Source organism: Ochotona curzoniae, unplaced genomic scaffold (assembly GCF_017591425.1).
Source record: "Ochotona curzoniae isolate NIBS_2020 unplaced genomic scaffold, NIBS_Ocur_1.0 contig_291, whole genome shotgun sequence".
Classification (NCBI taxonomy): domain Eukaryota; kingdom Metazoa; phylum Chordata; class Mammalia; order Lagomorpha; family Ochotonidae; genus Ochotona; species Ochotona curzoniae.
In genome coordinates this window covers 16119021-16132436 of record NW_024465649.1, presented here as the reverse complement: position 1 = coordinate 16132436, position 13416 = coordinate 16119021, and the positions used below count along the sequence as shown (strand labels likewise).

At 37.7% G+C, this 13416-nt stretch overlaps 1 protein-coding gene across 1 annotated transcript in view; it reads right to left on the bottom strand.

Annotated features, from left to right (window-relative positions):
* The window catches only part of AGBL4 (AGBL carboxypeptidase 4), a 1125681-nt gene that overhangs the window by 840421 nt on the left and 271844 nt on the right, over positions 1-13416 (bottom strand). The window lies entirely within an intron of this gene.

Here is a 13416-nt window from a genome sequence, read left to right as displayed (position 1 = left end):
TCTTGTTATATTTACCTTGTCTGCATGTTATTGTGATTTTCTCACATGTGGCTCTGTATATGAATCTGATATGTAGTAGCATTATATTAAAATCCTAACAATTCTGGAGATTTCTCTCAAATCTTCACTACAGAAAATCAGACTACATGGAAATAAAATTGTGTTTATATTTTTAAAACAGCTAAATTCCTGAATGCGATTTCTCAGTTTGGAGAAGACCTCAGGTGAAAAATGTTGAATAGAATAGTAGCAAAAATGCATTTTCATTCATTTTCTTTTAAAAGGAAAGACTTGAAGTTTTGAATATATATATATATTTTATTTTAATATGAAGCCCTTACCTAGTTTTCAGGAATTCCTTCCAATTCCTACTTTTCCTTAGGAAGTTACTTGCAAATAATTGCAATACACTTGAATGATATTTGCTTGGGAGAATTTAAAGAAGAATCAACGAGGATGTGCATTTTAGAATGGGGCAGTGGGAGGGAAACCTCAATTTTTAAAAGAGCTGGAAGAAATTTGAAGAAAATTGGATGAATAAAAAGAGCTATTCAGAACAAGTTAATAAAACGAAGTTAATTTTCCTGCCTAAACTGATTGTGACTAGGAAACTGGGCTAACTCTCAATTGAGAAGGAAGTTGGGTTTTAGAATCAGATGCCTATACAACAAATTTTAACTTTTAGAACTTTACACATAAAACATCACTAGCCAGAAAACTGACCAGAGTTCCAGAGTGTACATTTGTCTCTGTTGGGCTTTGATATATAGGGGACAATATCACATCTTATGGTGGCAAAACTCCAGGAAGTAATGCAATGATGAAAAGAGTAATAGCCTTCTTCTCTTTCCTCTGTTTCAGTAAGCCAATCAACAGTCTACTTCTATCCAGTGAGTTCTTCAAGATTTGAAGTATATTTTATTTGGTCACATAGGAAGGAGTCTATACTCTGAGAACCAAACAATAGACAATGTTGATAGTGATGAAAGCAAGAAGACCTCAGCAAGAACAGGATTGAAGTTTCCTTTGGAAACTTAAATGTTGTATACCCTATGTTTTTTTTTTAAGTATTTATTTGAGTAAGAGAAAGAAACTGGTGGGGATTACCTAGAAAGCTCTGTCTGTTCACTACCCAAATACCCACAAGTATCAGTCAGGGTTGATCAAAACCAGGAGAGAGGGCCTGGTGTGGTAGCCTAGTGCTAGAGTCCTTGCCTTGCTTGTGCCAGGATCCCCTATGTATACTAGTTCTAATTCCCACCTGGGAAAGCAGTCAAGGATGGCCTAAAGCCTTAGGACCCTGCACCAGCATAGAAGACCCAAAAGAAGCTCTGGTTCTTGGCTTTGGATCAGCTAGGCTCCAGCCATTGTGGATACTTGGGGATTGAATCAGTGGACGGAGGATCTTCTTTCTGTCTCTCCTTCTGTATATCTGCCTTTCCATGAAAAATAAACAAATCTTAAAAAAAAAGAATGTGGAGCTAGAGTTCTCTCAGCAAGAGTCATTCATTGAGAACTAGAAAATAATGCGGAAAGAGTAAATGCTGAAAGTGTTATTGATAAAACGTTTCAGGTAGAAAACTGCATATAAAATAAAAGGGTAGTAAGTTATATTACAAGAAACCAAGAAGGCAAGAGTGATTGGAGTTCAAGAGAAGTGAAGAGAGAACACAGAATGAGAGAAAAGCAAAACAAGGGCAAAGGCCCTCTCTCACATGATCCTGTCAACACTAGTGTGAAGTCATTCTGTGGGGTCCTATCTTCACTATCTTTTATATACTTTTCTACTGCAATAATAAATATTTAAAAACATTTCATTTTATTGAAAGAGTATCTCTTTTATTAAAGTTTGGCTCTCTATTTGAAAGGCATTATGACAGAGAAGAGAGAAAGGGACAGACTCTTCCCCCTTTTCTCTCCCAAACGCCTGCTAGAGCAGGGCTGAGGCTGCTCTCTTTCTCCAGAACTTTCTTAGTTTTAACCCTAGTTTTTCAAGGATCATTTAGGGTGCATTTTCATTAAGGGAGTTAATTTACTGACAATCCTTATACAAATCTTAATAAAATCCAGAGAAATGCACATTAAACTCCCAATAACAAGAAACACAACAAGGTTTTATAAGCTACAACGCAGCCTGTGGATCTATTTCTGCCTTCAACATTCACATGGTGATACCTTCACTTTGAGATATTTAATACAGTATTAATATATGTTAATTGTCATTTTCATCATATGAACTGTCTTATCAAAATACAATTTTCCAAGAATTAAATTTATTCACTTAATGAGAGGTCTAATGTCTCCTCAGTATGAACATTCTTAGAAGTCCACAAACATTTCTGGAAGGAGGAGGCTGGGTAGACAGGCTACTCCTATGTATAATAACATCTAATAAAAACAGGATTGCAGTAAGAATTGCAGTAGGTACAGGATGCTGTACCTTTAATCACATCAGATTTTGTCTAGCCCCAAGATGTCCTGGCCTGAACCTTCAACACACTTGAAGCTTGAATGCTAAAGACAACCACAGTTGTCTTTGTCCTTATGTGTGAAATAGTCTATTGTAGAAGAAAAAAGTTAGAAATTCCAATGCCACTGTTTTGATTAATGATAGAACATAAAGATTTCTAAAAATAACAATGTTAATAACAACATCAAAAGTCAACAGCAACAGTTTGAAGGTTTTCAAGCACTGTCCATAAAAACTTTCTTTCCTCACAATCCCCACAATGTTAAAAACAGAGAAAAATTATTACTCCTGCTTTATAAATAAAGAAATTACAGAACAAAATGTTCACATTTGCAGGAATATGTGGGAGTGTTCTCAATGAATCAGCAACAAATTTGATTTTCCAGATTTTCCCCATGACAAAACATACAAGATCATTGGAAAACAATGACACTCTTTAGCTTCAATTTCTACCCTGTAAACCAGTCTAAGTTAGAGGATATGAGAGAGAGGACAGTAGATTTCACTGGAGTGAAGAATCAGCATGAATGAAATGGGACCTGCACCCACCCCAGCAAATTATACCCAGGTAATGACAGTCACCATACCCCAACTGAGAAGACTGAAAGGTCTCTTCCAGTGAGACTGCTTCAAAGGACTTAAGAGGAAGGCAGTGGAGTGAAGCAAAAAATTACAGCCACTAACGTTGAAGCAAATAAAATCCTAACACATGTCCAGCCTTGCTACTTGGGATCTAAGTGATGATAACTAATAATTATGTCCTTACTAATCATGCTTAAAAGAAAAAATATAGATGTTAAATTCAGCATATATAATATATATATAATATATAAAGTAATATATATTAGGAAATACCTGCATAGAGCGAAACAACATGGACAATTTCACATATTTATGTTTTGTGGAGAAAAAAAACCTGAAAATTTACTCAGCTACTTTCAAAAACAAAATTACACTCCTTCATCAATTACACTGAAAATATTGTACTATATTTCTCTTACATTTATTCCTTTAAAATTTTGGTTTTTATGCAGATTTATTTATTTTATATGAAAGGTAGAATTATTTAGAGATAGGAAAGGAAGGAGGAAAGAGACAAGGAGGGAAAGGAGGCAGTAAGAGAGATCTTTCATCTGTTGCTCATGTCTCAAACTGACACAAAGCTCTTAACTGGGCCAGGCCAAAGCCCTCAGCCTCTAAAATAAATTTTAAAAAATCCAATCATGTGTAGGAGTACTTTACATTGTTCACTGACAACGAAACAAAAAGATCTGATGAAAAACAGTTTAAAATTTACACACACTAAAAATCCATAAAACAAAAAAATGAGAAAAGCTATTCGTATTATGAAATTACTATAAAACACTTTCCTACATTTCAAAATATTTTCTTCCAAAAAAAAAATTTTTAACAACAAAAGGATTATCTTATACAACAGCCTACATCCCCCCATCAAAGTGCTGATTCATGCCCCAGCTGCCCCACTTCTGATCCAAGTTCCTGCTAATGTGCATAAGAAGGCAACAAGCGATGACTCTGGGATACAGCAAATGACAGCTCAAGAGCTGAGTCCCTAACATTCATGTGGGACATCTGTAATGAGTTCCTGATTGTGCTTGTTCTGTTCAATCTTGGCTGTTGTAGGTATCTTTGAAGTGAACCAGAGATAATGGCTCTCTCTGGCCAATATCTTTCTCTCTCTCTCTTTCTGTCTCTGTCTTCTCTCTCTCTTTGTCTCTCTTTCTATCTTCCTGCAAGTCCTTATGCCATGTAAATAAGTATGTAAATGGTTTAAAAATAAAATGGGCAAGGCCTCTACTGTAGCATAATGTTTAAAGCCACTGTCTGCAACACCAGAATTCCAAATGAGCATTGTTGGAGACCAATGTTCCACTTCTGATCCACCTTGCAATAATGTGCTTGGGTAAGCAGTTGAAGATGAATTACTTGAGTCATAACTTGTTGTTTCACTGAACCCACACTGGCAGTAAGCTGGAATTATGAGCAGAGACAGGACATGAACTCAGATACTCCAATCGGGGATGCGAGCATCTCAAGGGGCATCATAACCACAGTGCAAACCTCCCATCTCCCCCACAGTCTGATGTTTAAATATCAATATATGATACCCAAGTAGCTCACATGTAAGATGACACAACCTCAAAAAAAAAAACTACCAAAAGTTATGATAAATTCAGAACCTGGAAGGTCAACACAATGGCTAAACTGGCTAATCCTCTGCTTGCAAATGCTACACCACATTTGGGAGCCAGTTCATGTCTCAACTGAGCCACTTCCCATTCAGCTCCCTGCTGATGGCCTTGGAAAGGAGCAGAGGATGGCCTAACGCCTTAGGACCCTCCACTAATGTAGTAAACCTGGAAGAATCTCTTGGCTGAAGATCAGCTCAGCTCCAGCCACTGCAGCCATTTGGGGAGTAAACCATCAGATATAGATCTTTTTCTCTGTTTGTCTCTATGTAAATCTGACCCTCCAATGAAATAAATCTGTTAAAAAATCAGAGCCTGATTCTCTGCTGATTAGTTGCAAATGTTTTCCAGTTTAAAAACTTTTCCTGTGTTTACAGGAAGATTTGCGCAAGAAATATTCTCTTTATTGAAGATAAAGTTGTTTCAATTTAAAATTTTTCTCTGTGAACATTTTTCAACATTTTCTTCTTAATTTATGGTTGTCACTATAAACACCAGTTTCAATTTCTTTCTAATTTTTTCTGCCATCTTGTGTCAATTTACTGCTTGACTAACAGATCCACCATCAAACAAGTCTTGACTTTTTTGCTGTATGTCAATTGCTGTATGTGAAACTCCATGGTAGGCCTAAAAAGGGTTGTTACATATAAGTAGTATAAGGAATGCCTTTATTAAAGACTCACCATTACAAATTCAGACTGGTCCAATGGAATAGGTAAGTTTTGCTAACTCATTCAAAGAGTTAGCAAGAAACCTGATGTTGGGCTACTAAAGCAGAGATGGTAGTGTCTTTATCTCTATGGACATAAAAATGTAATGGAGAAGGTGGAAAAAGAAAATACAAAATACATGGGGCCCTGCGTGGTGGCGCAAGTGGTTAAGGTCCTCGCCTTGCACACCCAGGATCCCATATGGGCGCCGGTTCTATCCCGGCAGCCCCGCTTCCCTTCCAGCTCCCTGCCTGTGGCCCTAGAAAGCAGTCGAGGATGGCCCAAAGCTTTGGGACCCTGCACCCATGTGGGAGACCCGGAAGAGGCTCCTGGCTTCAGATTGGCATAGCATCGGCTGTTGCGCTCACTTGGGGAGTGAATCATGGGACGGAAGATCTTCCTCTCTGTCTCTCCTCTCTGTATATCCGCCTTTCCAATAAAAAAATAATAAAAATAAATCTTTCAAAAAAAAGAAAATACAAAATACATGGTCATAAATGTCATAAAGAAAGTACAAGGCACTACAAGAATACACAATACAAGCATGGACAACCAAGGGAATTTCTCTGGAGCTTTAGGAACTAAACTGAGACCCAAATGAAGTAGGTGCTACAGAAATATTGTTATATAGGGAAGTGATGTGACATTTCCTGGAGAAGGGAAACAATTTTAGGAAAGAACAGAGGAAAGAAACATCATAATATGCAAAGGAAAATGCAGAATAGCCAATGGAAACAATGATTAGTTAAGAACTAGGATATAATTTTACTACTGAATTCTGCCAAACATTTCACGTAAAACTTTTCCAAGTCCTCCACAGGCTAATCAAAATGATAGGAAGGAAGGCAATCCTTCCAAACTCTATGAAGCCAATATCACCCTTGTATCAAACTCAGACAGAGGCAAGAGAGAGAAAGAGAACTATAGGCTCGTATTTCTAATGAACACAGATGAAAAAATCCTCAACAAAATATTACCAGTAGGATCCAACATTACATCAGACAGATCATTCACTGGACAGGTGAAACTTTTCCTGGCATGCAAGGATGCCAATATGCTAATCAATATTTGGCTAATCAATATGCCAAATATGCTAATCAACAAGAGTGATATGCCACATCAACAAACTGATGAATAAAAAACATATAATCCATCTCAATAGAAACAGAGAAGGCATCTGATAAAATTTACCACCATTTCATCAACATGAGTCTATAAACAGGAAAATCAAAAGACTCAATCAAGAGACTACTGGAACTCATGAGAGAATTTCACACAGTAACAGGATTTTTAAAATGAACATAAATTGATGGTGCTAGTGTACACTAATAATGGCACGGCTAAAAAAGAATTTGTAAGTACAATCCTATCCTCTTTAAAATAGTAGAGACGAATCTTATGTATCTGGGAACAATCCAACCAAATAAATAGAAGAGCTCTATGATGAGAAATATGAAGTATAAAAAGAAGAAATAGAAGAAGACATTAATAGATGGAAAAAATGTATCATGTTACTGGTTTGGCAGGATTAATATAACCAAAATGTCCGTTTTACTGAATGTAACTTGCAGATTCACTGTGCTCCCAATGAAAATCTAAACATTCTTCTCAGAAATAGAAACCATACAAAGTTCATCTGGCCTCACAAGAAATCATGAACAGCTAAAGCTGTCTTGAAGAATAGAAATAAAACTTGAGGAAACAGAATTCCAAATCTCAAGACATACTATAATGATAAGCAAATCATTCTCGTACTGAAAAAGAGAAGATCAATGGACCAGAACCCAGAAGTGAGCTCATTCATGTACAGCTGAGAGAACTGAAAATAATGCAGGGAAAAAGTCTGATCTTTTTGACGAATGTTTTTGCAACAATTGGATAGTAGCTTGCAGAAGTAAAAAACAGGACTGCCCTCCACCTGTCATCTTATGCAAAAAATAATCTCTAAATGAATCAAGGACCTATACCTGCATCCAAAACCATCAAATTATTAGAGGAAGACATATGAATCATTGCACATGATAAGCCATTAGTGAAGATGTTTAGGAAAATCACCAATAGCACGGCAAGCAAGGCCAAAATAAACAAACAGAACTATATCAAACTAAGAAGCTTCTGTACAGCAAAGGGAACAAACCAAAAAGTGCAGAAGCAACCAACGAATGGAAGAAAATATTTGTACATTACACAACAGATAGGACCCAGGATTTACAAAGACCTTCAGAAATTCATTGACAGCAACACAAACAACCCTATGAAGAAACAGGCAAAGGCAATGAACAGGCACTTTTCAAAAAAACAAATTCAAGTGGCTAACAGACACACAATAAAATGCCTGGCTCCCTAGCTATTAGGGAAATACAAATAGAAACCACATTGAGGTTCTTCTTAACTCCAGTGAGATTGGGCTACATTCAGAAAAAAATACAAACATAGCCTGCAGCCATGGATGTGGGGAAAACGTTACGCTACTCCATTGTTGGTGGACGTGAAGGCTAGTATCGCCACTCTGGAAGTCAGTATTGAGACAGTATTAACACAACTAAAACCTGATCTACTGTAGTACCAAAATATCCCATTCCTACAAATATATTCAAATAAAGTGAAATCCACATATGAGGAAGTGGCCTACAAAGTGCACTTGTAGCAGCACAATCTAGAGAAGTGAAGACATGATAACAACCCAGATGTCCATCAAAAGAATGGATAAAGAAACTGTGGTACATATACTCCATGGAATACTACTCAGCAACAACAACAACAAAAATTCTATCATTGTAACAAAAAGGTCACAAGCAGAAACAATTATGCTCAGTGAAATAAACCAATCCCAAAAAAACAAATATCACATTTTCTCTGATACAAGCTAACATTCATGCAAATTAGAAAATAAGTAGATATATAGGTACACATGTATATAAAATATTCTCATAGATGAACTGTACAATGGATACCAGCACACTGGAAAGTAGAGAAATATTGCAATGTACATCTCTACTTCTGAATAAAAGATCTCTCAATGAAACTGTTAACTATCTTAACAGAAGGATGCTGGACTTCTACAGTTGCTTATTCCTACAATGTCAGAATACACTTAAGAAGCAGAATTACGGACTTGTGACACTAGCTGAAGGACTATGTTACTGAAATAATAAATGAGGAAGAGTGTGGGAGGACATGAGTGGGGATTAGAAGCAGAAAACCCTATGCCTATGTGACTGCATCATGAAAAAAAAAAACACTAATAAAAAAAGGCAGAGAATCAAAATGTCAGAATTGGATAAAGACACATTTAAACAGAGAAATATTAGCCAGTGTGAAGCAGAGGGGAACATTCCAGAAAATAGGAGAGGACAGAACAATAGCAGATGGGTACCTGGAGACTGACAGACACAAAAAAGCAGCAGACACAATGGTGTGGTGTTGGGTGACTGATACCCTTGCAGCATTCAGCGAGTGACGATCTGAATCACACCTGCAGCCAGAACTCCAGCAGCAACCAGGTGGGAAGGGACTTTCACCAGGAGATCAGGAGGTAAACCCAGACAAAGAACTGCCCATGCTGCTGGTCTGTTTGATTTGACCAGGAGCAGAGACAGAGCAGCAGATTCCAGCAGGACATTGCACGAACAGAGTGGATTTCACAACCCAGTCCACCCTCTAGAGCTGTATCAGGCACCATTTTGTTTAAGGGGCAAGGGCTATGGACAGTACTGTGCACGCACTGTGCTGGGAGTGAACTCATTTTTGGTTCAGTGAACTGCAACAACATGGCATCCTACAGCTTACACACCCAAGGTAGATACTGGTAGCCTTCAGACCTGACAGCCAGCAGATCAAGAACTCTAGTAGTGGCACATCAGGTGCCATTTCATATAGTACGGCAAAGACTTTAAGACTGCAGGGACAACAGTGAACTGTGCATGTGCTGAGCTCGCAAGAACTGGCTCCACAGGAAAATAATATCGATGATGGCTTTGTATGGGTCAAAATAGGTCTGTGTGGCCCCCAGACCTAATGGCCAACAGGTTCTGGCAAGATCAGCACCACCAACAACCTAGCTATGTAGGACACCGGGTATCTCCCTAACCCTAGGACCTGCTCCAACCTGAAGTGGGAGAAATGTTGAACAGACAATGGTGCAGCCTCAGTATGGTATCACAGGAGATGAGGTGTAGTGAGCCAGGAGCTAGGGCTACAGAGACCATGGTAGAAATCTAATATAGGAACCCAGAATTAGAACTCACTGGAGAGAGTGGCAAGAGTGCAAACAAAGAGCCACATGACAACAGCAATAAGAAAAATCGACCTGTAGATCTGTGGGTCACACACCTTAGAAACCTGCATCAAGGAGAAGACTGTGACAATCAAAGTACAATGACCAAGAGCAAAAGAAGAGACAGAAGCACAATGAATATTACTGAAGATTTCCCTGCAAAGGAGCAAAACCCTTCGCCAAACTCAAACTGAGGAATACACCAAGAAAATGGGGGATACAGAATTCAAAACACTTGTTATAAAACTTATTATCAACACTGAGAAGCACAGAAAGCACACATTCAAGGAATTCAAGGAATATGTCACACTGGAAATGAATCAAACGAAAGCTGATATATCAGAAATGAAGAATACAGTGCAGCAAATTAAAAGTACAATGGAGAGTCTCCAAACAGAATGAAGGAGGCAGGAGAAAAAGTCTCAAAATTAGAAGATATTTCCTGTCACCCAGGGGACACAAGCAAAAAAGCTGGAAGCAGAGCTCAGTCAAACAAAAAAAAAAAAGTACTAAAGAATTAAGAGACATGATGATTAGAAGACCAAATTTATAAGTTATGGGAGTCCCAGAAGGTGCAGAAAGAGAAGCTGGGTTTAAAAATGTATTTAATGAAATAATAAGGGGAAATTCCCCTAATCTAGAGAAAGAATTGGAAAATAACATCCAGGAGGGGCACAGAACTCCCAACAGGCTTGACCAAAAGCGATCTTCACCATGACACATGATAATTAAGCTGTATTCAACTGAACATAAGGAAAAGATCCTTAAATGTGCTCGTGAAAAAAGTCAATTGACCTATAGAAGAATGGCAGTTATATTCACAGCTGACCTCTCACAGGAAACTCTACAGAAAAGAAGAGAATGGAATGACATATTCCAGATTCTAAAAGCAAAAATTGTTACCCAGGATAACATACCCACTAAAGCTTTCCTTTGTCTTAGAAAATGAAATAAAATTCTTCCACCGTAAAGAAAAATTAAAGAATATGCCTCTTCCAAACCTGCCCTACAAATGATACTTCAAGATGTTCTCTTGACAGAGAAAAGCAATAGTGCCCACCAAAACCAAATGCAAATTCAAAGAACATCCCAGTGAAATAATAGAAGACTGAATCAATGAACAACCCATTGCTAAAATGACAGGACCATATTACCACACATTCATATTAACCCTGGATGTAAATGCTTAAACTCATCAGTCAAGCGTCATAAATTATTAGACAGGATTTAAAAATAAAACCCATCTATTTATTGCCTACAGGAGATACATTTCACCAGCAAAGATCACTGGAAACTATATTTCATGGATTGTGATTTTTTTGTTAGTTTTTGTCTCTTCAAAACACTTTATTCTGACTAAATTCTTTATGGACCATAGTTCATACAGTAGCATCATTTTCTTCAAGAAGGTTCTTGATTTTCTTTTTCATTTCTTCAGCGATACATTAGTCATTCAGTAGCATGTTATTTAACTTCATGGTGTTGTTAATTTCTTTTTCTTCTTCCTGTTGTTGATTTTGTTTTGTGGCTTTTCATTTAAGGGGATGTATAGTAATTGTGTAGTGGAGACTATCATATCTAGTAGCATGTTATTTAACTTCATGGCATTGTAAATTTCTATTTTTCTTCCTGTTGATTTTGTATTGTGGCTTTTCATTTAAGGGGTTGTATAGTAACTGTGTAATGGAGTGTATCATACCCAGATGTGAGGACACAATGCAGTATGCACGTCTATTTCCCAATAAAGATGGACTTACAATGAAACTGTTTACTAAATTTTGACAATAGGACGCTGGACTCTCTGCCATTGTCCATGCCTGCAATAATGCACATATGACTGTGTATGAGGAACTAAACTATAGTAATGTTATAGGGAAACTCAGTGAGGGGGAAGGGAATTGGAGAGGGGATAAGGGAAATCTCAGGAGCCTATGGAACTGAATCATAAAATGGTAATAATAAAAAGAGGTAAAATTTTAAAAAATAGGAAATAAGAAAGGGAATAGAAGAAATCACACACAAATACAAGGCTCCTGTCACACTCAAGAATTACTTTTTCACAAAGTGGTTGAGAGGGAGCCACTGAGGGAGATAAACCAAGAGAAAATGTGAGATTAGACTTACATTTAATAAAGATTCTGAAATGAGGATGGAGGAGTATTGCATCTAGGACTTTCATATAACACTATTAGAGTAAAGCAGAGAATTACATGTTACATAATCCATCCAATTTGGATTTTAAAACAGAGGAAAAATAAAATCTTTAGAAATGTTCCTCTGACTCTCACATTGTTAGGCCTGGATGACAAATAGACATTCTTATAAAGTGACGTAGATCTCCTTTCTGAATGATTTTGTACAGCTCATGCTTAGTTCATAAAACAAAAATGATAATCAAAACATAAATTTTAATATAATAAGCCATATATCAACATTTTCCATATATATTACTCCTACACACAGCATTACTTATGATGGTGCATGTATGGTATCATATTTTGATGTTATGAAGGTGACCCAGGATTGCTGGATGGGTAAGGCAGCCATGCTAGTGACAGCATTTACCATTTACACATCGCCTCAAGTGTGTATTGAAGCTCAGCATCACACAAAGGGCAATTTGAACTCAGAATAACTTGAAGACTAAATCAAGAGTAACAATGTTATTTAACTAATATATCTAGCTCAAAAGTTCAAATTCCATTCTAACACCCTAAGATGGAGAAATAATACAAATTCTAAAATTCTCAGAAGTGCCAATGGGGTGAGGAAGAAACCAGTATCACCAGTATACAGATGGGCATTCCAAATAATGTTAATAGTGTTTTCACTGCACATGATAATTTTTTTATTTATGTGACTGGCAAAGACAAGGTGGTTGCATGAGAGGCAGAATCCTTATCAATTGGTTTACTCCCCAAATGCCTGCAAATAGATACGGTGGAGCCAATCCCAAAGCAGGAACTTGGAACTCAAGCAAAGTCTACCATTTGAATAGAAGGAACAAAATTACTTGGACCATAACTACTGACTCCCAGGATATGCATCAACAGGAAGCTGTAGTCCAGTGTCAAACTCAGGTACTCTGATGATTTGGTCACGAGACCACATGTCTGGCCTCTTCGGACGGCATTTGAAAGCCAGGTTTTCATGTGAAACCATAAGCTCTTTGTCTTTTCTCCTAGAAACAATTTTGCTGAGAAAAAGCAGAGGGCTTTAACAGGACCATGACTGTTAAATGAGCATGAGGACAAAGGAGACTGAGGTTTACTCAACCAAAGCACATTCACAGAGCTCGGCCTATAAGCCAGGCACTGTTTTAGAAGCCAGCACAAGTGTTGTCTCATTTAATGGACATCCCACTTCCTCTTTTTTCCGAATAATGTAACTGAGACCAGTAGGCTTAGGACCTGGTAGAAAGCTCACAAACAGGGTACCCTTATGGTAAAAAAAAAAAAAAAGGGAAATTCAAATTTATTTCTAAAAGACAATATTCCTGGGCCCAGCATAGTGGCCTAGCGGCTAATGTCCTTGCCTTGAACGTGCCAGGATCCCGGCAGCTCCACTTCCCATCCAGCTCCCTGTTTGTGACTGGGAAAGCAGTTGAGGTCGACCCAGAGCCTTGGAACCTGCACCCATGAAGGAGACCTGGAGGAAGATCCTGGTTCCTGGCTTCGGATCGTCGCAGCACTAGCAGTTGTGGTCACTTGGGGAATGACTTTCCAGTAAAAGTAGATAAATCTTTAAAAA